The 26050-nt window shown below is 49.2% G+C and overlaps 1 long non-coding RNA gene across 1 annotated transcript; it reads right to left on the minus strand.

Annotated features, from left to right (window-relative positions):
* Positions 1–18425: 18425 nt before the first annotated feature.
* LOC135307425 (uncharacterized) lies at positions 18426–19219 on the minus strand. Its single transcript, XR_010368144.1, has 3 exons — positions 19145–19219; positions 18959–19057; positions 18426–18504 (listed from the first exon to the last, which is right to left on the minus strand). It is a non-coding gene; the product is annotated as an uncharacterized LOC135307425 (long non-coding RNA).
* Between the last annotated feature and the right edge of the window lie 6831 nt (positions 19220–26050).

Below are 26050 nucleotides of genomic sequence, written 5' to 3' on the forward strand. Positions count from 1 at the left end.
GAGTTCTGTTTTCCTTGTGAAGTCGCATCATCTGGCAAGGGGGCTTTTCTGTCCAAAGAAAAACACTGCAGCGGAAAAGGAGGCCAGCTTGGAAAAGATTAAAAATAAGAGGTAAAAATAAAGTAGTTTTTAATAATATGTTGTTTGGTTGGTTTGCTGTTTGTTCATGGGTTTTTTGCCTGTCTTTGAAAGCAGCCCCTCAGATGTTAATGCACACAGCAAGTCCTTTGTAACGGGCTGTCTTTGCAAAAAATCTGCCAATTTTGTGATGTAAGGCAGAAACAGTTTCCCTTGGGCTACAGCTGGAAGGCTTAGAAATGTGTTCCAGAAACTCAGGATAACGCAGAGTCTGAGTAAACACAATTTAATGTCATGGAGTGCAAGATGCAAGTTACCCAATAAAGTAATCAGAGTATTTAAATGCCAAGCAGCAGGAAAGGGCTGTGCATTAGAATGACAGGGAGCAGCCACAGAGGCAGGATGGACAAGTTTCCCAGCCAAACCAGACCAGAAGTGTTATGAATAAAAAGTTATCTATTTTTTTTAAGGTTGCAGAGTTAAAACAAGTTGGACCAGTTGCTGTTAAGTTGGCTTCATTGTTAAGAGTTCTTCTTCAATTACCTGTTAATGGTTGGTGATTAACCATATTCCCCCTGATGCTTGCCAGGGAGTGACACAGGGACCCTGCAGGTACCAGGAGAATGGGAGTGGCATCAGAGCTGGTATGCAGATGAGAAATGCATTGCACCAAATTTTGCAGTTTTCCAGGAAAACCCCTAAAAACAAGGAGCCAACATAGAACTAGGGGACCTAGGTGATGTCTAAGGATGGGAGCGTAGTCCAGTGCCTGCTTGGATCCTTTTTGCTTCTCACCCTAACCTGAAAGGATGTTGACTAGAGAGAGGACCCGAGGTGTTGGACCAAAAAGGCGGAATCTCCTAATCTCTGGTGAGGACGGAATCCCCAGCTCTGCCTGCAGACCAGCGGACACAGCTGCATCATCCTCCTCCTCCGTGCCACTCCTGGGAGCTCCGGCGGCATGGGCGCGACCCTTTGATTTCTCCCCACCTGAGCTGATTCCTTTTAATAAAGGCATTAAAAAGGAGAAAGTTCTCCTGTCCCATTCATTTCAGATTGGCGGCTCGTCCGGGATAGCCACACCTGAAGAGGACACCAGGACTGGGACGGCCGCCCACCCTGGCCCTGCAGGACAGCTGGATACCAGGACCAGAGAAGATTGGCTTGGGACAGTGACACGGAGCAGCGCCGGACTGGTGAGAGTATCTGGCGGCAAGAGAGGGAGGCCAGCGAGTGTGTGTGAGTGAGACGAGGGCCGGCAGCCCGGCCCCTCGAAGCGAGCAAGGACCCCTCAGTACCGCGGTTCCGCACCCCCGCGAGGGGGCCGGCCGGGAACAGGGGGAAGCGAGTGGAACTGGTGATTGAGGTGCCTCCAAAGGGGTAAAGAGGACTCCCCTCCGGGCATGCAGAGGAAATAGCTGTGTGAGTGGCACGTACCCCAAAGGCCCTGATACAGGTCCTAACGAAGGAAGTTAGGTGATTTAGAATATCAGGCAGTTTTGTTTTTAAGTCCTGACGACAGAGGTCAGGCACGAGGTCTGGCAGAGGAAGCCTATCTTGAGTTTTTTCAAGCCTGAAGCATAAGTCCTGACAGGGGAAGGTCAGGCAAACTGCAAATCAGGCAATACTTTCGTTTTAAGTCCTGACAAGAGAGGTTAGGCAAACTCAGAAGTCCCAAGAAGAATTTGGGCAAGTCTAAAAGTCCTGCAGGCAAACAAAGTCCTGATGAAGGAGGTCAGGCATACAGCCTCAGAAGCCAGGGTCTCGAGGAATTTTTTTGGTTCTTTTGTTTGTTTGTTGAGTCAGGGCGCGCGAGGCCAAGGCCTCAACAAAGTCCTGACGAAAAGGGTCAGAGAAATTGGAGTTTTGGCAGAGGAGGTCGGGACTTCTTAAGTAAGATATATTTCCTTTAAGATAAAATCATCTTTGTGATTTTTTTTGAGGCTGAAAAAATGAGAGGGTGCAATAGTAAGAAAAGTGGCCAGAGACTGAGAACTATACCTCCCCACAGTCCCCTAGGTGAACGATTAGAGAGATGGGACTCTATAGAAGCCACAGAAGGATTAGATAAAGTTAAGATGATTCACTATTGTCTAGAAGCGTGGCCAGAATTAGATGTACAAGGAGGATGGCTGTGGTGTGGGACAAAAGACAAGTGGATGTGTCAACAACTGAGTCAGTATCTGACATCTCAAGAGGATACTGATCCTGAGCAATTGTTCTATGTAGCTTGTTGGTTGAATACCATCAAGGATGAAGGAGTGCGAATTTGTAAAGTGCAGAGGAAGAAAGAGGGGAATGAAAGAGGGGATGCTGAAGTTAAAGAGATTGCCGAAAGGTGGGACCCCCTAGACTACTTGCCTCCTGATGCCCCTCCACCTTATAATCCTCTCCTTCGAGCACCTCAAATAGCAGATCCAGTTCTTCCCTCGGCGGCCATGGGGGCCATTCCCTCACCACCCCCTTCGACTCCTTTAGCTGCTTCTGCACCACCACTGATACCTACTCCACCTGCTGCATGCTCCACCCCTTCTCCAGCTCCACTTAACATGCACTCAAGCTCTTCTGCCCCTCCTACTGCTGTCCCTCCTCCTAACTGGGACACAAATGCTTCCTTACCTAGTAACCTCTTATCACCAGGTACAGCCGCTGACCTACAGCAGGTCCAAGCTAGTGCTAATACCCCTCAAATGAGTAATTTTGTGTCTGAAGATGGGCCATACTGCGGTACCCGATCCAAGACCTCCAAAGTAGAGAGACTTTTTCCTCTTAGAGTAGTTCCTATGGAAGCAGTAGCAAGAGGTGTTGCTTTTGTAAACGCTCCTCTACATGCCTCTGAGGTGAGAGCATTCAAGAAGGAGTTAGGGAATTTAGTTGAAGCCCCTGTGGGCATTGCTAACCAAGTGGATCAGTTCTTAGGTCCAAATATCTACACTTGGGGGGAGATGAATTCTATTCTAAATATATTATTTTCCCCAGAAGAGTCCCGAATGATTAGAGCCGCAAGCATAAGAATTTGGGAAAAAGGTAATCGTCCAGGACCCCAAGTGCCATCAGGTGAAGACAAATTGCCACTAGTGGATCCCAATTGGAACCCTAATCAGGAGGAAGGGAGGAAAGCCATGATGGAGTACAGGTCTCTGATCATTAGAAGGATCAGAGAATCAGTTCCCAAAGGAACTAATACAAAATTGGCATTCGCGGGCGCACAAGAGAAGGATGAAACTCCTGCTACTTGGCTTAATCGCCTAAAGCGGAACTTTCAATTGTATTCTAGAATAGACCCAGACACCAAAGAGGGTGAAGTGCTATTAAAGGTCCAGTTTGTTACTAAATCTTGGCCTGATATACGGAGAAAACTGGAAAAGAATTAAGATTGGCAAGAAAAAGACATTAATGAGTTATTGAAGGAAGCATTGAAAGTGTATTTAATGAGGGAAGAAGAAAAAGCAAAGGCCAAAGCTAGGATCATGGTCTCTATAGCTAGAGAAAGTGTTGGAGCAAACAATTCTTTCCTACAGTCCAAGGCCACAAAAGAGTAGAGGAATCCACCACCAGGAGCAGATAAGGATAGGCCAGTACCATCAGGTACAAGAGGAACGGAGGCCTCAAGTCCCTTCAAGTGAAAGGCGTTGCTGTTACTGTGGGCAGACTGGGCACATTAGAAGGTTTTGTAAAAAGCTGACCCTTGATGAAGCAATAGCCAAAGAACAAGAAGCCTTAGAGAAAATGCTTAGAGATGATGATTAGGGGTGTCAAGGGCTCTGTACTTTAGGGGACCCAATGCAACATCTAGAGGAGCCCTTGGTAAACTTTGAAGTGGGAACCCAAAATAGGGAATTTGAATTTTTGGTTGATACAGGAGCAGATAAGTCCTGTCTCAAAAAAATACCAGAAGGTATGGTAATTGGTAGAAAATTTTGTGAAGTATTAGGGGCTGAAGGGAAACCATTTAGAGCCTCAGTGATCGAGAATGTAAAAATAATCGGAAACTCAAGGCAGTGTGAAGCAAATTTGATCTACCTGCCTAAACTAGAAAAAAGTTTGTTAGGGAGAGATCTACAAGTTCATTTGGGAGTAGGAATTGTCCCGAGAGAAGGGAAGATGGTGGTACAAATAATGAAGTTATCCCAAGGTGATGTTGCTGAAATAAGCCCAGAGGTGTGGGCTGAAGGAGGAAAGCGGGACATTCCTCCGATAACAATAAAAATGCAAGACGATACTTCACCCATATGGGTCAAACAGTATCCAATTTCCCTGGAAGGAAAGAGGGGGCTGGCCATAGTTATTGAACAATTGCTGCAAGAGGGAAGTTTGGAACCCTGTATGTCACCGCACAATACCCCTGTACTGGCAGTTAAGAAAGCTGAAGGGAAATGCAGGCTGGTACAAGACCTAAGAGAGGTAAACAAGAAAACCATTGCTAGACATCCGGTTGTGCCCAACCCATATATCTTCTAAGCTGAATTCCAAGAGAACATGCTTGGTTCACTATTATAGATTTGAAGGATGCTTTCTGGGCGTGTCCTCTGGCAGTAGAATGTAGAGATTGGTTTGCCTTTGAATGGGAAGACCCAAGTACAAAAAGAAAACAACAGCTAAGATGGACCCGATTACCGCAAGGGTTTACTGAATCACCCCATCTCTTTGGACAATCCCTAGGAGGGTTTGTTAGAACAGTTTGTTCCTGAAAAAGAAGTACAAATCCTGCAGTATGTTGATGACCTGATGGTATCAGGGAAAGGAAAAAATCAGGTCAGAACAACTAGCATTAAACTTTTGAATTTTCTGGGAGAGAAAAGATTAAAAGTTTCCCAAGAGAAGCTACAGTTCGTACAATCAGAAGTAACATACCTTGGGCACATAATAGGAGAGGGATATAAGAAATTGAGTCCTGACAGAATTTCAGGCATCCTCTCTCTCCCAGCTCCACAAACAAAAATAGATGTGAGAAAGCTTCTAGGCCTGTTTGGATACTGCAAGTTATGGTTGGATCAATACACACAAAGTGTGAAATTTTTATATGATAAGCTGGTAGCCCCAGATCCCATAATTTGAACAGCAGAAGACGATCAACAACTAGAGAACCTAAAAGAGAAGTTGTCTTCTGCTCCAGTCCTAAGCTTACCTGACCTCAAGAAGAGCTTTGATCTTTCTGTAAGTGCTGAAGGAAGTCTAGCCTACGGTGTACTAACTCAAGAGTGGGGAGGCTGCAGAAAACCTGTACCTTACATCTCCAAATTGTTAGACCCAGTGGCTAGAGGCTGGCCAGTTTGTATACAAGCAGTAGCAGCAACTGCTATTCTGATAGAAGAGACCCAGAAGTTGACTTTACAAGGAAAAATTAAAGTACATACCCCTCCTGATCTTAAAACAGTGCTGAGCCAAAGAGCTCAACAGTGGCTAACCAATGCAAGAATATTAAAATATGAAATAATACTAATGAACACAGATCATTTAGAATTCATCACATCAAACGCCCTCAATCCAACACAATTCCTTATGGGAGAGCCTATAGAGAGTCTAGAACATGAATGCCTTGAATTGATCAGTCTCCAAACCAAAGAAAGAGAGGATTTAGAAGATCAACCTCTAACAACTGGAAGAATTTTGTTTATAGATGGCTCTTCAAGGGTAGTAGGTGGAAAAAGAGCTTCAGGTTATGCCATCATAGACGGAAAAACTTTACAAATTGATGAAAAAGGAAAACTACCCCAAACCTGGTCAGCCCAAAGTTGTGAAATATATGCCCTGAAAAGAAGATTAGACTTATTGGACGGAGACCGGGGAACCATTTCTACAAATTCCAAATATGCATTTAGGATATTACACACATTTGGGAAAATACGGGAGGAGCGTGGATATCTAAGCTCAAGGGGAAAAAGCTTAGCTCATGAGAATCTAGTCAAGTCTGTATTGGAATCTTTACAGAAACCAACAGAAATAGCAGTAGTAGATATAAAAGGGCACCAAAAAGGACACAGCCTTGAAGTTAAAGGAAACCGATTGGCTGATCAGATAGCAAAGGAAGCAGCTTTAGAACCAGGGGATCCAGTGAAAGTTTTTAAAACAGAAACCACACCCGAGGAGGAGGAAAGAGAAAAACCTATATTTAGTGAAAAAGAATTAAAGGCTATAAAAGATAGAAAGTTACACCAAAGGCAACGAGGGGAGTAGTTAACATCAGACGGAAGGGTGTTTTTAAACAAAGCACTTGCCGGGACAGTGCTAACAGAACTAAATAAATTAACCCACTGAGGAGTCCAAGGACTATGTGATCATTTCCTAAGAAATAACCTGTGCATACGTGTATATGACCTAGCAAAAGCAATCACAAAAGGGTGTTTAATTTGCCAAAAAGTAAATCAGAAAGTCATGAGAAAAGTAACACCTGGAGGGAGGGAACTAACTCTAAGACCTTTCCAAAGCATACAAATAGATTTTACTGAGATGCCCCCAGAACAAGGATACAAACATCTACTAGTTATAGTGGATCATCTCACTCACTGGGTAGAAGCCTTCCCAACCAAAAGGGAAACAGCCCAAGTCATAGCAAGGGTAATCTTGGAAAACATTATCCCCAGATACAGAATGGTGAATACCATAGACTCAGACCGAGGTCCACGCTTTGTGGCCCAAATATTGCAAAATGCAAAAAGCCTTAAGAATAAAATGGAGATTACATACTCCGTGGCACCCCCAGAGTTCTGGGAGGGTGGAACGGATGAACAAAACTCTCAAAAATGTATTGACTAAATTAATCAAAGAAACAAAAATGAATTGGCTAAAGTGTTTGCCCCTAGTGCTCTTGCGCATCAGAATAAGACCCCGGTCTGATATAAAGATTTCACCCTATGAAATGATGTTTGGACTGCCATTCTTGTTAACACCCTATAGCACAGGAGACTATTTGGAAGAAGAAGTTACCAGAAAATATTTAGAAGTCATTGGAAGAACCCTAGAAAGATTTAGAAAAAAAGGATACCTCCCCCAAACCTCCCCTCTTGATACAAAAGCACACGACATGAACCCAGGAGACTGGGTTCTGATAAAATCCTGGAATAGTTGACCATTAATGCCTAAATTTGAAGGCCCCTTTCAGGCACTTGTCATCGCTAATTCTGCTGTGCGGACCAGAGAAAAAGGTTAGACCCACATCACGAGAATTAAAGGACCAGTCCCACCCCCGAGCATTGGACAAGATTTGTCAGTGTCTCCCTCTGGTATTGGACCAGATTCCACACCATCCTCACACCCTAACTCGGGACAAGATTCAACCACATCAGGAGCCAATTCAGCTGAATATACTATTATAAAAGGACCAAATGACTTAAAGTTGACATATCAAAAAGACTGATGAACTGCATAAGACAAAAGTTTAGAATCATAACATGTCTTAAAGTGTTTCAAGAAATTTGTACAAGTTAAAAATTGTTAATAAGTAATTCTGGTGAAGTCCTCCCAATTTAGTACCAAAGACTCCAGGTTAATCTTCTGCAGAGTGCTCCCCTAGGAGAGACCAAATTAGCAGAGACAGATCAAGAGAGGTTTAACCAGAAGAGCAAGAGACTCTAAAGAGCTTGGAAACTTCTTCTCAGTAAAATCCTCAAGAGGCAAGGCCAGGTGGGCAAGCTGTGCAAGATGACCCATACCGGACTCTTGGGAAGGGTAGTAGCAGTGGCTCTGACTGCTGGTGGTGCTCTGGGGAGCCCAAGAGAGCCGTGCAGTGAGTGCTACCAACCTCTCTATGAGAAAGAAGTAAGTTCCTTGCTGAGACTCCACACCAATTTAAACTATAAGTGTGTTAATCTCTCCCAATTGATCCTTTATCAAGAGAACAAGAAAATATATTGCACAGCCCAGAACACTGCCACATTTAGGCAGCCACTCCTGGGAGAGCACCCTGTAGGAGAAGCCTGGTGGTGCTTTGAACGTGATGCTACTAAAGCAAGCCTGGTAAATCTGGTCAAAGGAAAAGATATTTCTAAATATTAGGAGAGCACAACAAAAGCTAATATATTTCAGGAAACCCCTAAACACCTGTTTTGGGTCAATGGTACCACAACATCCACTAAATTGCCAAGAGACTGGTCTGGCAGTTGCATCATTAGAATTATAAAACAAGCTTTCTTTATATTTCCCAAAGAATCTGGATCAAGTACAAGAGTCCCTATATACGATGAATTTAAGAAAAAACAAATTGAAGAAGCGGTATATATTAAACCAAATTATGAAGTTACAAGCAATATTAGAGATAATATCGAATCAGACCACATAAGCTCTTAATCACATTAATGACCAACTCACCCAAACCAAAACAGTAATTTATCAAATCAAATTAACTGTAGCAGTCATGAGAGACATCTTAAATGAAATAAGAAAACTGGCATATGTAAGAAATCAAAAAAGGATTCCTGTACTTGATTGCAGTTGGTGGGATAATTTATGGACTTTCAAAAAAAGTTAGAAAACTACAACCTTCACAGTGTGTGCACTTGTTAGTTTGTTCTTATTTCCCTGCTTAATTAAAATAGTGATATCTGCTGTGCAGAATAACCTAAGGATCTCTAAAGAGATTAACCTGAAAAAACCAAAAAAAAAGTAATGAAGCTGGGTAAATATGATCACCAGAGTGCTCAGGAAATTTATAATCAATACAAAAAAATAAGAAATTCTATGTTAATGAGGCAAAAACTGTAAGTTGATGCAAGCTTAAGCTTAAGCCTGATCAAAGAAAAAGAGGGGGGACTGTTATGAATAAAAAGTTATCTATTTTTGTTTAAGCTTGCAAAGTTAAAACAAGCTGGACCAGTTGCTGTTAAGTTAGCTTCATTGTTAAGAGTTCTTCTTCAATTACCTGTTAATGGTTGGTGATTAACCATATTCCCCCTGATGCTTGCCAGGGAGTGACACAGGGACCCTGCAGGTACCAGGAGAATGGGAGTGGCATCAGAGCCAGTATGCAGATGAGAAATGCATTGCACCAAATTTTGCAGTTTTCCAGGAAAACCCCTAAAAACAAGGAGCCAACATAGAACTAGGGGACCTAGGTGATGTCTAAGGATGGGAGCGTAGTCCAGTGCCTGCTTGGATCCTTTTTGTTTCTCACCCTAACCTGAAAGGATGTTGACTAGAGAGAGGACCCGAGGCGTTGGACCGAAAAGGCGGAATCTCCTAATCTCTGGTGAGGACGGAATCCCCAGCTCTGCCTGCAGACCAGCGGACACAGCTGCATCATCCTCCTCCTCCGTGCCACTCCTGGGAGCTCCGGCGGTCTGGGCGCGACCCTTTGATTTCTCCCCACCTGAGCTGATTCTTTTTAATAAAGGCAGTAAAAAGGAGAAAGATCTCCTGCCCCATTTATTTCAAGAAGCACTGGGAGCACAAAGGGACACAGCCAGGAGGCCCAGCAGCTCCTTGCTGAGGACCCATTTCATGCAAGAGCTCACACTCAGAATATGAAATGAATTTAAAATAAAAGGGTGGGGAGAGGCAGCAGTGAGGTGTCCTCAGAGGTTCAACTCTGCACTCTGATTTTGCCACCAACATTATCCAAGTTCCTGTGCTTGTTTTCCTGGAGAATTTGCACTCAACAGAGCTTCAGTACCTTTGATCAAATCAGTCTTAAGAGCAGCTTGGGGCTGGTCAGTCATTTAGATGTCAGCACTGACTGGGGTCCAGGCAACAAAAGAACATTAGCTGCAGGCCACCCATACAGCTTTTCATCTTAATGAGAACACATTTTTGCAAACAGAGCAATGCTGGGAGGATTTTTGCACCATTGGGCCAAGGCACAAGGCTCTGGATCTACACAGCACTTTGGTAAGGAGGGGAACACAGGTGGGGACAATCCAGGCTGTTAGCAGTGCCCCCACCCCCTGATTAGGGACAGCACAGTTGCTTTTAGGGCTTCTTAACCAGCTGGTGAAACACTGATCTTCTTTTCATGCCCCCTGCACACTGACAGGCAAGTTGAACAGAAAGTCTGTCTCTTCCTCCATGATCTCTGATCACCAAAGCAAAGAACCAAGAAAAAAAAAAGCCAAAAACACCCTAACCAATTAAATACAAATAATTTTTTGCCCGCTCTGTTTTTTTTTTTTTGTAAGAGGTTTATAAGACTGACTAAGCCGGTGCTGATTTAAGAGTGGCACATGTTATGTGCCTTCCACAAAGTGTGGGACAGCTGCTGCCATGCCAAGCTGGGTGCAGAGTCAGACCCTGTACTTCAGACCCAGCCCTGCCTTCCTGAGGGACAGAAATTCATCTGTTAGAATCCCTTGGAGCTTCTGGAGCTGCTCATGGCCCTCCTGTGGATAACTGTGCTGCTGTGGAGCACTGGAGAACTTTCAGCTTGGTACCTGTTATATATATTATGGTAATTCCTGCTGATAGACTATATATATATATATATATATAAGAATAAAATATCAAACCTTGAAATCACAGTAGCAAGGGAAGAGGGGATTGCTTCACAGGGTGAGGAAACCGCAGCTGGAAGTTGGGTAGGAGGAGTGTCATTAACATAGGAAGTGAACCCAGCCGGCACAGGAGATTGTCGTTCTCACTGGTGTGAACAGGAGGAGGCCCAGTGATGGTGGCCCATGGAGATGTTCATCTTAGACAGAGGGGACCATCAAGGACATACATCTGCATACGGGATTCCGGTAACCGAAGAGTGGATACACATCAGTTCCCGGACAATGTTTTGTCCAGCACAGGACGAAGAATAGAGGCATCATGAATGTGAAGAACCCTGAGGAAAGACAAAGGGACTCCGCCACGGGCTAGAAAAAGAGTATAAGAATGGATTCTGCCAAGCGGCATTGGTGAACAGGGGGGATTGGGTGCGATAGAAGGCGGATCTGTGTTCACCCAGCTTCCATCCCAGGGTCAGTGCTGTCCTTGGTTGTTGGCTGTCGTGACTGTATATTGGTTGTGAATAAATTTATATTTTATTTTTATTAAATTGGCTGGATCGATTTTTACCTGTAACAGTATCCATGTATGGGGGCCTGCAGAATCTAAGCAGCATCTTCCTTGGCCAACAACAGACTGGAAAGGAAAAACCAGCATCAGAAACCTGAGAGATGGAAAACTTTGGGCTGTTTGAGATCAAAAATGTCACTAAAAATCTCAATGGCGAAGAACAACCTTTCTCACAAGGATTCCAGTAGAACAAATGACACAGGTGTTGGAATAACAGCCAGTGCCCACAGCAATGACAATTCCTTGGTGAGGAGGGTCCCACGGAGAGTCGGCTGAGTAATGACACTCATAACAAATGTGGCTACATGTCATCCTCCTTTATTAAGCAACTTTGGCATATTTATCCTTTTCTATACACAGTCTCACGCCACTGGTGCATAATGCTGATTGGTTAAGTAGCTATATTCACACATACATCTTAATTACTGATTGGTTGTCACACTATAAGCATCTTTAGCTAAGGTGTGCCAAATGAGCAGTTCCCATGATGAGCTTGGCGCATTTGGTTTCATCCTGGCACAATGCTCGTTCTTCCTTGTTGCATCTATTTGAGGACAGTACATGGTCTATCTTGTTCCTGTTTGTGGACAGTACATGGTTTTCAGAGTAACTCTGTAACCTGCAGGCCAGGGCTGTCCAATTCCCGCAGGGGAATATCATGGCCCTGTTCAGCCAAGAATCCTTCTACACCTTGGAATAAAAGGCAGTGCCCACTGCAAACACATTTCCCTGTCCTGTGGGCTCCATAAACAACACATGAACATGGCACTTTTCCTGACTGCTTCCCAAAGCTTCTCTGCAAGAAGCACTGGAGAAGTGCATGGGGCAAGAGTTGTGCAAGTGCCAGGTACTTCTGCAGCAGAAAAGGTCTAAAAAAATCAAAATTCTAGCAAGCAAAATAAATCCATCCTTTATGCCTTGTAAATACTCCGATGAATCTCAGTTACTTCGGTACAAAAACAAACGCAGGGCAAACTTTCCCAAGTATGGTTTCATGACAAAATTCCCATTTGTCTGCTCCTGTTTGTGGGAGAAGAAAAGGTTACAAGCTGCCCAGCTCAAGACGGAAAGGAGGATCTACACTTCCCTGTCATATTTTCCTACTGACTAAGGAACTAAGACAGAGAATTTGGGTAAATGGAGGGATAAGACTGGAGTACGGATGAAGTTTCATATCTAAGATACTTCATTTGCTAAAATACAAACACTTTTGTTGTACATGGATCTCCTTGCTGAACCTCTTTGTCTTCAAACTCCCTTCTTCCATGGCAGAAGTGAACAAGCTCCATGTGTCAGAGCTTCGAGTTAAAAGCTCTGTGATTAGTTAGTTTTAATGGATCCATTTCCAGTCCGTGGGGTTGTTGTCATGAGGAGCTCAGGTGGCTTTTTGTTGAGATCAAAATCAATGAGCCATTTGTCCCAGCTCCACCTGTCCTGAGGCAGCACTGGCTCCACTGTGCCATTTCTAAATGAAAACAGAATCTCCTAAAGAAGCCAGGCCAAAATCACGAGAGAGTAGTCACAAAAAATAATTTCGGCAGTTTGCTGGGTATTGATGTAACAGCTACCACCTTCCCAAAGTCCAGGCAACAGTTAACAAGGCTCTTTGCTCTGTAAACGGCCTTTCAATTGGTAGTGTTTCATACCCATGCAGAAGAACAAAAAGCCACTTCCACTGTAGAAACATGAGCTGCATCTATGCAGTAAGTTGTGCTCAGTAGCTGACCTGCTGCTTTAGTTTTGGGGCAGGAGATACTGCCATAAAATTTCACAAGAAAACTATCAAGTATCTAAACTATGCAGCATTATGTTATTTTCTACCTCCAGTATTGCCAGCATATAGCTTAAGGAAGACAGGTATTTACCAGCCATCATAGATGAAAAAAAAATTAAAATGAAAAAAGGGCTTTTACGGAAATCAGAGTGATGGCCACCAGTCATTTTCCAGCTTTGCAGGATTTCAGTTCAAAGTCAATCTAAACAAGCCAGCATATGTCTAGCAAGAAGGAAATCACAGTTCAGGTTTGCTCCTCCACCCAAGCTTTGTTATATCAAAGATGGATGGTATTCTTTTCCAGCTCTCAAGAGATGTGTCATAATGTACGAATAAACAAAATATCATGCATAGAAATATTTCATAGATTGTAGCAGTTCCTTGGAAGGGAGCTCCCTGGGGAGTCCCCAGAGGGCCCCCTGGGCTGTGAGTTCGCTGGCAGCAGCAGGCACGCAAGGAGACTCCACACGGCTTCTGAGGGTGCTGATTAGATGAGGGTTTATTGGGGGACCCAGCCCCGGGAGTAACATGGTTTCAGAGGGAGAAGGGGGAAAGGGAAAGGGAGAGGGAGAGAGGGGGAGCCTAGGGGAGAGATGGGCCATGAGAGAATCTGGTCTTCCTCGTACAGCTTAAGAGGGAAATTCAAAGTGGGTGCGAAATAAGATTTGGGTCAATGGGATTGCAGATTCAAGGGACTTCAGGGGAGGAACACAGCTTGGAATAAACCATACATTTCTGAGGGGTACATTTTCAAGATAGAGCATACCATTTGAATAAAATGCACCACAATAAATTAGTAAGATAGATGATAGATAGATAGATAGATAGATAGATAGATAGATAGATAGATAGATAGATAAATGGATTGGCAAGGCAGACAGAGATAGATGAATGCACATGCTTGTATCACTTTATATAGAAAGGGATGGGGAAGTGAGAGGTTATTCTTTTCCACACATGGGAAACAATCTTTTTCCCAGAAAAATCAGCTTCCTTCTTCAGTGACCACCAGGGTATCTGAAGACCCCACCAAGAAGGCCCTGTGATGCCAATGGCCTGTGCATCCAGCAAGTCAAGAATGTAAGGCCTGCCTCTTAATACTAAAGAGGTTAAAGGGGTTTATTCTCAGTTTTTGGCAGCAAGAGGAACGAACTGAAGCCACTTACTGTAAAATGCCTGCACAAGCACCAGTGCAAATCACAGCCAAAGGAAGGATGAAGCCAAGGTGTCCCACAACCACAGCCCAAGCGGCCAGACATCCTCCTTAAACCGTGGCTGCATTGAAACCCCACTGACTGCCAAGAAGAAAAGCGCCCTACTGAGAGCAAGCAAACTTAACCCTCTCCCAGGACACAAATTTAGAGGGAAAAAAAATTTAAAATCCCCACACCACCAGACACACTTCCCAGTGAGAAGGGTTGGAACTCTCTGGCTCCCAGCACTTGCCCAGCAGGCAGGTTCACAAAGGTGCTGGGAGCTAAGCTGTGCCCTGCGAGGGAACAGAGCCAGCCTCCCTTCAGTGGGAGAAGGCGCAGCCTCAGCTGTAGCCCCGGGTGCCTGCGGTGGCCCAGGGCACGGCCATGGCTGTCAATGTGTTGGGCTGCAGCACAGGGCAGGCCGGAGCTCAGCAGCCTCAGCAGAGCCCAGGGCCGCGGCCCTTCCCTGCCGGGGCCCGAGCCTGGCCCGGCCCGGCCCGGCCCGAGCAGCCCGGCCTGGCCCAGGGGATGGGCTGCGCCCGCCCGCTCTGCCCACAGGCTGGGCCCAAGCTTTTGCAAGAGGCTTTCTCCCAGCTTGGCAAAACCTCGGCCAAATGGCCCTGTGCTGTGCTGAGAAGAGTAAAAAACCCCTCAAATTTAACCCTGCTGCCCAACGCATGAGGGATCCCTGCACACCTTAGGAGAGGCCATCAATACTCCTTTGTGCCTCATGAGGGATCCCTGCACCCCTCAGCAGGGACCCCAAAATATCCCTTTCTGCCTCTTCAGGTCCAGGCCCAGATGATCCCACAGAAGCAAATGTGCCCTCAGCCCAGGGATGCTCAGCATGGGCTCCCCCATCCCCTCGGGGCCCCGCCGCTGGGCACAGCAGCCCCTGCCTGGCTCCTGCCTGCCCACACCGTGGGCATCCACGGCTGCTCCTGGGCATGGAGCTCAGCCACTGCTGCTGCCGGGTGGGCTTTGCTGGTGCTACCACCCGGATATAGTTGTGAAAACTTTATTATTTTATTTAAATATGAAATATGGGCCAAGCCCTGCCCTGGCGGACAGGGGATGCCCACCTTCAGTCCTGGCCGGGGAACAGGACCAGGGGGCTCAGGGGAAGAGGGTCTCCTGGAAGGATGGGTTTTGGAATGGCCTCATGACGCTGCTGCAGCCACGGCAGGGCAGATATGGGCAGAAGTGGAGAGCTGGGATAAACTATCAAGTTCCCGCTGCCTGTGTTGTTAGGCCCATCTGCTGAAGATGCACAGGAGCACCTGTGGAGAGAGGAGGTGGCTGAGGCCCCAGCTGCCAGTGGCACGCAGGGACCCTCCTGCACAGCAGGGCCCAGAGCTGGCAAGGCTCCCCAGCATGGCTGGAGCTGCTGGCACAGCTGGGCCCAGCTGGACAGCTGCCCCTCAAGGCCCCGGCCAGCAGGGCACGGCTCTGGGCAGGGTCCCTGGCCAGGAGCGGGCCCCACAGCGCCTCTGCCTTTCAAGGGCAATCTCAGCCCTGCTCTTTCTCCTCCCCATCTTGCTCTGCCTCTGCCCCGTGCCCCTGGGGCTGCTCTTGGCCAGGCAGCCTCAGTGGGAACCAGCACTGGCTGCAGCCCCAGCGGGGCCCCCAGGACAAGGCCCAGCAATTGAGAGGCCAATGGAAGCACTGGGCAGCAGCAGAACCCTCAGCAGAGTTATTTGGACAATCATGGACTGGCCACAACTCCATGGCGGCCTCCCTGCGAATGCTGTCTGCATTAGATTTTCATAAGAAACTCTTTCAGGGGAAGATGAAGAAAACACTCACCATTTTCTCTTCCAGTAATAATGAATTTGGACACAGCATAAGATGCAGATAAATGCCAGACAAAGCAGGCCTGCCATTAAACCTGCCCAGCAGCCTGTTCCCATATAGAAGCCCCTTACGAGGCCCTTCTGGGCATTGGGAACACGTGTTGTGGTGCTGGCTGCATCTTTGGGAGCAATGGGGATCATGAGCTCGTGCTGTGCTGCACTGCTGAGCTGGCAGCATGGTGGATACGGGCAGGACGTTCTCTGTTTCCCCCAGAGCTGGGGCCTGCAGGCACCGTGCCGGCCCTTGGCACAGGCTGTGCCAGCCAACAAAGCCCAGCAGGCCGGGAGGAGAGCCCGGGGGCAGCGCAGCTGCTTGGGCAGTGGCTGCTGCCAGGGACACGGGCCAAAGCCATCCCTGAGCAGCCACTGCCACCCCTGGCCCTCCCTGCCCTGTGACAGCTCCCCCAGCCCCAGGGGACAGGCTCAGGCCCTGTCAGGACCCAGCGCAGCCCCTGCCCAGTCGGGAGCCAGGGCTGGCTCTGGCCCTGGGCTGGCGGCAGGGCTCCCGCTCGGGGCTGCTCCTGTGCCTTGGGCCTCTGGGCACTCAGGGCCAGCTCCGCAGCAGCTGCAGCGCCAGGGACGTTGCTGCACCAGTCCCGTTTCCCCGGGGCTCTGAACCAGCTCCAGAGGCCTGGAAGCCGAGGCGCCTCCAGCTTTGGCTGCTGCCGGGCCGGGCAAGGGCAGGCCCTAGGGGAAGAGCTGCTGCCACACAGCCCCGGCCAGGCCTGAGTCCCGCACAGCAATTACCTGCTGTGCCTGTGCCCGTGTCTGGCATCGCCTTCCTTCCTGCAGCAGGGGCTGCCAATGAGCCACTGCTTCCTTGGGGAAACACCTGCTTCAGCCCTGCCTTTTGGTCTATCACTTGAGAAACAAAAAAGGACAGTTGGATCAGATGGAACAGTTCCCCCTTTCTTTGCTGGCATCTTCAGGGCAGCATGATTATCAAAAATGGGGCAAAGATTCACAAAACATCTGGGCTTTTGTGGCTTGGCCAGGGTCCTCCCTTCCCCAGAGAGCTGCCAGCGCTGAGCAGAAATCATGAGGGGATTGTGCAGGGCAAGGGCACACATGTGCATGGGTCTGTGCTGGCACCTGCAGCGCTGCCTCCTTGGCCAAGCTTTGGGGTCTTGAGCCACCAGTTCTCCCAGGGGAAAGGCCTTGACCTACCCTCAGCATCTCCCAGAGGCTCATTCCTGAACGTGGGTTGGGAAGCCAGATCACTTTCACCAACCGGGTTAGCTGCAAAGAAAGGCAGGGGAGAAGAGCTCCTGTGACACTGTTGAAGATTCTCCTTCAGGCCCGAGTGGCAGTGAGGGCACTTGGGTGACTGGTGCCCTCCAAGGCACTCCCTCAGCTCTGCCTCCCACTCAGGAGCAGGGGGACCTCGTGCCTGCAGTGGCCCCACACTGGGATGGAAGGAGCCCCTTGCAGGGCAGTCAGGGCAGGAAAGGACTCCCTGGAGCTGCCAGCAGCTCTAAAGCCAGCCCCGGGCAGGGCCAGGGCTTGGCAGTGGCAGCAGGAGCAGCTCAGGCTCCCTGGGGTAGGCAAAGGAGCTGCCAAAGGCTCAGCCCCGGGGCACAGCCCTGGGCCCGGCCCCTTCACTCTCTGCCCTTCTCGGTGGCTGCAACAGAGCACACGGAAGGACACACTGGCATTGCACACGAGAGGAAGATGGACAGATAAATGCTCCCACCGACAGCAATCCTGTGGGATCCTTCAGAGCTCCAGAATGGAGCAGGGCAAGACTTCCTGAACTGATCAACCTTCAGAGGAACTTAAGGGAAATGCCACTTGACTGAGCTCTTGCCACATTGACACTGATTATTCTGTCAGGAAATGTACATTGAGAACTTGCCTCCAAAATCTGGCAAGGTCTTCAAACCACCATTCACCAGTGTTTCCAAGTAATCTAAGCTGTGATCCCAATCTAAAAGGGAGCAGAGATCATAACCATTTCCATGGTGTGCTGGGATACCTTTCTGCCTTAAGGAACTGGGCACTGCAAGGGGGTTGGGTAAGACTGTGGGAGCCTGTGGCTCCTGTTCACTCTCCACACACTCTCCATGCCTTTTGCAACATCCCTGGAGGGGCTGCTGGAGCAGCCCAGGGCCCTGGGCCTCCCTCATTCCCACACAGGAACCCCTCACTAAATGCTTGGGGAAACTGCAGTTGTGGCAGGCAGTGCCACAACTATCCCTCGCAACCTCTGTCCCTCCCTCCTGCTTGCCCACCTGCCCATGGAACAGCTCCCACAGCCCAAGGGCACATATCCAGGCTCTCTCAGGACACACTGGAGCCTTGCTGCCCCCCTCTGTCCTTTCCTCACCATGGGCACCCCATGCACTCACTTCCAGTTTTCAGGACATGTCTCCCATGGAGGGACCCCAGCAGGACTGCTCAGTACCCGAGTGCCCTGAGCCTGCTCGCGATAATTCCCCTGGGCTGTGCCGCTCTAGTCCAGGCTGTGCCCGCACTGCCAAACAGCAGAGAGGGCAGCTCAAGCCTCAGCAGGGCTCAGGCCCAGAGGCACAGCAATTACCTTCTGGGACTGTGCCTGGCATCTCTTCCCTTCCTTCAGGAAATGCCACCTTCCACAGAGCCTCTCTGTCCATCCCTTGAGAAAGGAAGAGGCACAGCTGGATCAGATGGAATCATTATGCACAGGGGAGGTGGCCTCTTCAGGAGGCAACACATGTCGAAGTCATGGATAAGGATCAGGAAAATCCTGATCCCTCCAGTGCCCTGGGGCTGGCTATGGCCCTCCCTCCTCCAAGCAGCCACCACTCCGGATGGGACTGGGAATTGGGAAATTGCAGAGGATTTCAGGCCAGTGATGCAGTTTGGGCAGCCAGTCAGCTGATGCCAAATGCCTTCCTGCAGGGGCTGGGCAGAAGCTGCAGCCAGGCCAGGCTGGGAAACAGCCCTGCAGGGTGTGAAAGCAGCAGCGGGGCAGCGAGGCTGCCATGGATCCCTTCCCGCTGTGCCGGGCACGGCATTTCCAGATGTGCACCCAAAGCCCTGGCTGCTGAGTCCCAGGGGAAGTATGAGGGAAATGAAAATGCTCTCACCATGCCCTTTCTGCAGTTCTGTCACGATGTGTTTCAGGATGTTGTTTGGCTCGTGGGGTTTCTTCTGTCGTTTGCCTTTGCTCTTCCCTCTCAGAGGACCTTAAGAGAAAGTAGTTCCGTTTCCCGGGAATGGATCCCACAAAAGCAGGGCTCAGCCTTTGGGGTCAGCAGGAGCACACTACTCACCCCTGCCATGGGAACCAGTCTTCTTTGTAGGAATCAGCAAAGGAGCAGGAAAAGTCCTCCCTGCAGACACATCTGTAACACAAGAGCCACAGAATCTTCTGTCACCTGGTTCCTGACAGGCTGTCAACAATTCTTCCTTGGTGGCACACTGAGAACATACCTGCAGGAGACTCCAAGGGCTTCAAAACTTTATGCAGCCAAGCTGATGGAGAAGCCTTCCAAGCAACCACATCTAGATCGGAGCACAGATTGAGAACATTTTTCAGGGTGTGCTGGGATCCCCTTCTGCCTCAGGGAACCGGGCACTGCAAGGGGGTCGTGTAAGGCCGTGGGAGCCAGATGTGAATGGACATGGCCAAAGCTGCACAGGGGCGTTAGGAACTCTGGGCTGGCTCCTGGTGCCTCTTTCCATGCCCTTTGCAACATCCCTGGAGGGGCTGCTGGAGCAGCCCAGGGCCCTGGGTCTCTCTCCCACTCCCACACCTGAAACTCTTGCTAAAGCACTGGGGAAAACTGCAGCAGGCAGTGCCACAACTTACCCTCTATCCCTCCATCCCTCCTGCCCTTGTCTCCCTCCCTTTCAATCTTCTTCTGTCTCTCCATACCTCTTTTCCCCTGGCACTAATCCCACAGCCCAAGGGCACATAGTCAAGCCCTCTCAGGACACACTGGAACCTTGCTCTCCCTCTCTGTCCTTTCCCCACCATGGGCACTCCGTGCAGTCGCTCCCAGGTTTCAGGACATGTCTCCCACGGAGGGACCCCAGCAGGACGGCTCAGTACCCGAGTGCCCTGAGCCTGCTCAGGATAGTTCCCCTGGGCTGTGCCAGTCTTGTCTGGGCTTCCCTGCACTCCCAGACAGCAGAGAGGGGCAGCTCAAGCCTCAGCAGGGCTCAGGCCCAGAGGCACAGCAATTACCTCCTGGGCCTGGGCCTGGCATCGCCTCTCTTCCTGCAGCAGAGGCTGGCACAGAACCACTGCTTCCTCCGGGAAACGCCGCCTTCTGCCCAGCCTCTCCATCCACTTCTGGAGAAAGGAAGAGGGACAGCTGGATCAGGTGGGGCTGTTCCCCACTGGGGAGGTGAGGCCTTCAGGAGGGAATGCTTGTTAAAGACATGGCTAGAAATCAGGAAATCCCTATAAACCTTTTGGGTAGGCCAGGGCCCTCCCTTCTCCAATCTGGTGCCCTTTCTATTCTACCCAGCAACTGGAAATTGCAGGGGATCTCAGGCCTGTGGTGTAACTGGGCTGCCTGTCAGTTGATGCCAAATGCCTTCCTGTAGGGGCTGGGCAGAAGCTGCAGCCAGGTCAGGCTGGGAAACAGCCCTGCAGGGCATGAAAGCAGCAGCAGCAGCAGCGGGGCAGCGAGGCTGCCATGGATGCCTTCCTGCTGGGCCGGCCACGGCGTGTCCAGATGTGCAGTCAAAGCCCCTGTCTGCTGAGACCCAGGCGAAGCCTGAGGAAAATGCACCCACCGTCTCCTGCCTGCTGCATTTCCTTCAGCATTTGCCTCATATTTTCGGATGGATCATGGGGTTTCTGGTGTCCTTTGCCTTTGTTCTTTCCCCTCAGAGGACCTTAGAGCAACAGAGTTCCATTTCCCAGGAATGGATCCCACAAAAGCAGGGCTCAGCCTGTGGGGTCAGCAGGGACACACTACTCACCCCTGCCATGGGAGCCAAGCTTCTTTGTAGGAATCAGCAAAGGAGCTGGAGAAGTCCTCTCTGCAGACACACCTGTAACTCAACAGCCACAGAAGCTTCTGCCATCTCTGCTGATCTGCACGGGCACCACTGAGCCGCAGGAGCGGTGAGGGGATCACACAGGGCGAGGGCACGTGCATGGTTCTGTGCTGGCACCTGCAGCGATGCCCCCCTGGCCCAGCTTTGGGCTCTGAGCTGGCAGCTCTCCCAGGGGAAAGGCCTTGACCTACCCTCACCATCTCCCAGAGGCTCCGTCCTGGACGTGGCTTGGGACGCTGCACCACCTTCACCAGCAGGTTCAGCTGCAAAGAAAGGCAGGACAGAAGAGCTCCTGTGGCACTGCAGGTGATCCTCAGGCTGCCCACAAGGCTCAGCCCTGGGGCACAGCCCTGGGCCCTGCCCCTTCCCTCTCTGCTCTTCTCTGTGGCTGCACAGAGGACATGGAAGGACACACTGGCATTGCACATGGGAGGAAGATGGACAGCTAAATGCTCCTTCCTCCCACTGACAGTGATCCAGTGGGATCCCTCAGGGCTCCAGAAGGGAGCAGGGCAAAGTTTTTAGAATCCTTCCACCCTGACTTAACCTTAACAAAAATGGCCCATGAGTGACCTATTGCCACATGGACATGGATTATTCTGCCAGTCAAAATGGAAATGCAGAACTTGCCTCCAGCATTGTCCAAGACATGCAAAATATCATTCACCAGGACTTCCAAGTCACGTAATTCGCGATTCAATTCTAGAAGGGAGAAAAGACCAGAACCATTTCTGTGTGTGCTTGGACGCCTTCCTGCCTCAGGGAACAGGGAACGGGTTGGGTAAGGCTGTGGGAGCTAGATGTGAATAGACAAGGCCAAAACTGCACAGGGGCCTGGGGAGCTCGAGGCTGGCTTCTGGCCACGCTCCAGCCTCTTTGCAGGCCCTCTGCAGCATCCCTGGAGGGGTGGGTGGAGCAGAACAGGGCCCATGGCTGCTGTCTCCCTCCCACCGAGAAAACCATTCCCAGCGCTTCCCAGGGAGCAGGGAGCGCTGTCCCAGGAAAGGGCAGCCAGGCTGCCGGCTCACCTGCTCGCCGCGCTTGCAGCGGAGCAGCCTGGGCAGCCCTGTCAGGCAGGGCCACGGCCAGGAGCAGCAGGAGTAGGAGGCGCAGAGCAAAGGCCATGGTGCCTTGCCCTCTGCCAGTCCCACAGCTCTTGCTGCCACCGCTGTCCCGACACCGCTGTCCCAATGTCAGCACCGCTGCTGCCACCGCCGCTGCTGCCGCAACAGTTGTGCTCAGGGACTGACTGCTGGCTCCTTGTGCTGCTGTGCAACCACAGGGCTCTGGCACCTCTGGCACCTCTGTGACCTCAGGGCCTGCTGAGAGCTCAGCCTGCTGTGACGCCAGAGCCCTGCTGTGACCTCATGGCCTCAGCTGTACCCCCAGAGTGTGCCCCCATCTGTACCAATGGACTGCCCTGATTTGTTGGGAAGGATGAATGTTTGACAAGAAAGTCTCACAGCTATGTGTGCTTGGCAGAGAGATTTTTGAATGTGGAATCTGAAGAAGAAATAGAGATGGAAGCAAGTTTTGATATAGAATAAAAGAATTGCTGAGCTACTCTTAGTGGATAACTAAGAAGGCAAATGGTGTGTTAGTTAGAAGGGGGCTTTATGATCTGGAACAAAGGATAAACCCACCTGAAAGAAGAAGATGCTTTCAGCAAGCATGAAGATAGCACAGGAAACAAGATGGGTGACGTTGCAAGTAGAAAAAAGGTCTCAGAATTTTCAACAACTTCTAGTTTAAACTGCAATGTACTAACTTTTAGTGACTGGAGAACAATAACATGAATGTGGTAATTACAGTAGTTATGACAGCTTATAGGTAAATGTTAAGGTACCGATTGGTTCTTCTCTCTTAAGATGCTCAGCAAAGAAAAGTACATAATGCATTGTAAGCAAAACTAAAGGGTCTTCAGGCTTTTCTGCAGCTGGAGCTGACAGCTGTAGGCACAGGCTCTGTCACCCACGACCCTGGACTGCTGTAATGTCTTGGATGTAATAAAGTGCATTATGCAGAGCTGCCTGGAGTCCCGCATCCCCCATTAAGGCTATTACACTGATTGTAATTGCTTTGCTTCATCCAAGGGCCATTGCTCAGCAAAACCTGCAGGGACACAGGGTCTTGTTTGGGTGGAGGCAGCATCTGCACGGCAGCAACACGCTGGTAATGCAGCTGTGACAGGGACATCGGGCATGGGCATGGAGATGGGAAGTGTGTGCCAGGTGTGTCCCAGACTGAGGTGTTTGGCTGTTCTTGTGAACTTGCAGAGGGGCAGCTGTTGAGAGAGGAGGTAGCTGCAGCCCCAGTTGCAGCTGGGACACTGTCCTGGGAAGACTTTATGATGCTTGTATCCCCATTTGTGGGTTGAGCCCAGAAATAAGTTTTGCACCTTTAGGTCTGGTTCCAAGAGTGAAGGGGGGACAAGAAGAATGGTGGAGTTTGTTATCAGAAACTGCTCTTGCACCTCTGCATCCTTCTCCTGCACTGTGTTGTCTGCGGCAAGGACAGACAGCAGGATAGAGCTCTACTTTGATTTTTAGTTAGTTTTAGCTAGCTAAAGCAGAGAATTTCTCTGGACTGTGGTTTTTCTTTTTTTGTGGAACTGTTTAAACCTCCTCTGGACTGAAAACCCAGAAGAGCACCAGCAGCTCACTGCTGTGGCCCACCGGGCTGGGCCAGGCTTGCAGCATTTCCAGTGCCAGAGGGACTGACCAGAGAATGAGTTAGCAGAGCTATAGCCCACGAAGGTGACTTTCTGAGCATGTCATCTCTTCTAAGTGGCGAGAGGTTTTATTGTTTAACATTGTTCATCATTTTTTCTGATGGTGAATTCCTTGCCTATTAAATAAAGAGGGTTTTTTTTCCATTTTCACAAAAAAAAAATCTTTTTCCCAATCTAGTTGGGGGAGGGGCCTCTTGAATGTGTTTCCTAGAGAATGCCTTTGGAGGTTATCTCCCAAATGTGCCCTAAACCAAGATCAAAACAGAGACCTACCTGCACAGCAGCAGATTAGCATTGTACTCAAAGTTTGCTGCTGAAGACTAAGAGCTAAGCTTGTCAGATATTCTGAAAAATATCAGGGAAAAGGTTTTTCATTGGTTGTTGTGACTAAGTAAAAATCTCCAGAGGGCAAATGGCTTCTCCAGTAGACAAGGTGTCTTGAGATGTCTTAGTTCTTCCTGGAGTAAAGATTGGCTATTAAATTCTGGTGTTTATTCTAGAATGGTAAAAATGTTCTACATTTTTTCCTATTCTAAAACTACTTTGAAAAACCCTAAACTGCTAAGGGAAAAGGGGGGAAATATTTGGGGGTTTCTTTCTACAAAAAGAAAAAAGTCTGAATATTTTTAAAAATTTCTAATTTCTAAAAAAGGAAAATGAAGACAAAACATGGTGCCTCAGGAGCCCCATGCCCGGCTGCTGCCTGCGCACTCCTAGCTGTGGCGAGACAATCAGCTCAGCCAGTGCTGCGGCTACCAGCCAGAGAGCAGAGGTGAAGCCCAAAGGTGTTGCTCAAGCCCTTCCCTGGCAGAGGGGCCCCATCTTCAGTCCTGGCCAGACACCAGGGCCAGCACCTTTGGAGACAGAGACTCCTGTTCTGGGTGGTGGCAGCATGTCCCTAGCAACAAGCTGATAATGCAGCTGGGGCAGGGATGTTGGACATGGCTTGGGGATGGCTGATGACAGGTACAGGTACAGGTACAGGTCTCCCTGATGGAACTCTATGGCCAGTCTTACAGAAGACACTTCCAAGAATGGGGAAGACGTGTTGTGGTGCCGGCTGCATCTGTGGGAGCGATGGGGAGCGTGAGCCCGTGCTGTGCTGCACTGCTGAGCTGACAGCATGGTGGATACGGGCAGGACGTTCTCTGTTTCCCCCAGAGCTGGGGCCTGCAGGCACCTTGCCGGCCCTGGGCACAGGCTGTGCCAGCCAACAAAGCCCAGCAGGCCGGGAGGAGAGCCCGGGGGCAGCGCAGCTGCTTGGGCAGTGGCTGCTGCCAGGGACACGGGCCAAAGGCATCCCTGAGCAGCCACTGCCACCCCTGGCCCTACCTCCCAGCCACAGCTCCCCCGGCCCCAGGGGACAGGCTCAGGCCCACTAAGGACACACTGGAGCCTTGCTCTCCCCCTCTGTCCTTTCCCCACCATGGGCACCCCATGCAGTCACTGCCAGGTTTTGGGATGTGTCTCCCACGGAGGGACCCCAGCAGGACTGCTCAGAACCCGAGTGCCCTGAGACTGTTTGGGATATTTCCCCTGAGCTATGCCGGTCTTGTCCAGGCTGTGTAAGACTAAACATTAAAAATTAAAGGCAATTTTACTTTTTATTGCCAATGTGTCAGAAGATTCTAGGTTTCCCTGCCTGTAAAACTACTTGGACAAATACAGAAGTGTTGGAGGAAAGGGGAACAAATATCTGGTGTCTGTATTCTATGAAAAACATTTCTCAATGCTACAAAGGAAAAACATATCTAAATGTTTCAAAAGAAAAGACAAAGATAACATGAGGGTGCTGTTGGTCGAATGAGCCCCATGCCCAGCTGCTGCCTGCCCATGCCTGGCTGTGCCCAGACGATCAGCTCCGCCAGTGCTGGTGGTAGCACACCGACACCTGAGCTGAAGCTGGACTCAAGCCTGTGATAGATGAGTAATGTGACAGTTGACTCTCACAATTAAAGGATAAATATCATGCATATATGTTAAGAGAAGTTTTATATATTTATAGATATGTTTTACCCCCTGTTGTGTTATCATGGAGTTACCTGAGTTTGGGACATATAAGAGGGTCACCTTGCTACGACGGCAGCACCTGACCTCCAATCGAGATGTAAGGAAGTAAACTCCACCACAGGACATCAAAGAAGGAGTCGATGGACAGAACATTAATAAGAGCAAAACAGTTAAAAGGTGAAACCTCCATTGTGTGGATGAGCACATGGTGGAAAAAATCCTCTACTCCCGGCGCCGTAACATTGTCTTTATTCAGTGTCCTCTTATATTTCTAATAAGGTTTTTAATAAACATTTAAAAATTTTAGAAGTAATGATAACTTTTTCAACAATCCATGAAGTGGCTAGAAGGATGCACCTCCTGTCCTGGATGGAGAGCGACGCCAGTCCCTTCAGGGAGAGGTGGTTCTGTTCTAGGCAGTGGT

This window comes from Passer domesticus, chromosome 9, assembly GCF_036417665.1.
Source record: "Passer domesticus isolate bPasDom1 chromosome 9, bPasDom1.hap1, whole genome shotgun sequence".
Classification (NCBI taxonomy): Eukaryota; Metazoa; Chordata; class Aves; order Passeriformes; family Passeridae; genus Passer; species Passer domesticus.